This window comes from Heterodontus francisci, chromosome 1 (assembly GCF_036365525.1).
Source record: "Heterodontus francisci isolate sHetFra1 chromosome 1, sHetFra1.hap1, whole genome shotgun sequence".
Taxonomy (NCBI): Eukaryota; Metazoa; Chordata; class Chondrichthyes; order Heterodontiformes; family Heterodontidae; genus Heterodontus; species Heterodontus francisci.
The window spans coordinates 270073323-270074847 of NC_090371.1; positions in this window are offsets into that span (position 1 = coordinate 270073323).

Consider the following 1525-nt stretch of genomic DNA (forward strand, 5'->3'; position numbering starts at 1 on the left):
GAGAAAAGGCCAAAGGTAAGCAATGTTTCATGTGTGGACATAAGCAGTCTAATGGGATATCAAGCTTAGCTCTGGGTTAAACAGAATACTGAGGTTGCATATCATCTGGTCTGTTTGAGAAACAACATAAGGATGGAGTTATTGTTGAGTGAAAATGATGGCTTAGGCTTGACCATATTTCAGTTTGCAAGAAGTTACAGTGCATCCATGATATATGAAATAGTCACTCTGAGGGTGGCGGTGAAGCAATAAAGTAGAATGTCATCAACAGACATGAGGCATATGACCCTCTGCTCATTGCCAAGGAACTTGCAAATGAGGAGGCCAAGAATGGAACCATGACAACTGTGCAGAATGGAAGGTGTGATTTGGTTAACTGATGGGTTCCTGCTGTGACCAAGGGAGAGCACAGGTGTAACAGTCTTGGCAAGGAAGTAGGGCTCTCAGGTCTGCCGCACTGCTTTGCAAGTTTTAAGTAATCGCTGTAAGCACTGCCTTCAGTGCTTGATGATTGGTTCTTAACGTGTCTGTTTACAGCTCACAGCTGCCACCACGTGTTTATATTTTCCAACCATCAACAAAACATAGGTGGATAGTATTTATTTATTTTTTATTTATTTAGAGATACAGCACTGAAACAGGCCCTTCGGCCCACCGAGTCTGTGCCGACCAACAACCACCCATTTATACTAACCCTACATTAATCCCATATTCCCTACCACCTACCGACACTAGGGGCAATTTACAATGGCCAATTTATCTATCACCTGCAAGTCTTTGGCTGTGGGAGGAAACTGGAGCACCCGGCGAAAACCCACACGGTCACAGGGAGAACTTGCAAACTCCGCACAGGCAGTACCCAGAATCGAACCCGGGTCCCTGGAGCTGTGAGGCTGCGGTGCTAACCACTGCGCCGATTGAGGCTTTGTTTGCCCGAGAAGCTTTCAAATGCTATTCATTTGGTCAGAGAAAAGACTGCAAATTAAGATGTGGAAAAACACGGCTAGGAATTTCATTGGAGCTGCTTCTGCTCCAGCTCCACAAGTGTAACTGCCAATTTTACTATATAAACATGGTTTCTGCCCACTTCCAGCAAAGTTACAGTGGCAGAGTAAAACCAAGGAAATTCAGACTTTGTTGCACTCAGTTTGATCTGCCTTCTAATGTAAAATTGTGAATAGCATTTATTGCAGTTTAGTTGTAAACCTACTCACAAAGATCCAACTGCATTCTACTCATTCTCAACACACAAACTGCAATTGCTGCAACTTGCATTCATAGAATGCCTATAAAAATGTCTCAAGATGCTTCAGTGGCCCAGATGAAAATGGATGCCAAGCCAAAGCAGGAGATTTTAGAACGGGTGACAAAGCTTGGTCTAAGAGCTGGGTTTTTGAGCATCTTAAACGAGAGGGAGGTGTAGAGGTGGATGGTTTCGGGAAGGAGAGAAGTACAAAACACTTACATTCCTAGGAGCTGGATTCTGTAGCTTTCCTTGACAAAATAAAAACACAACCGAAGCAAA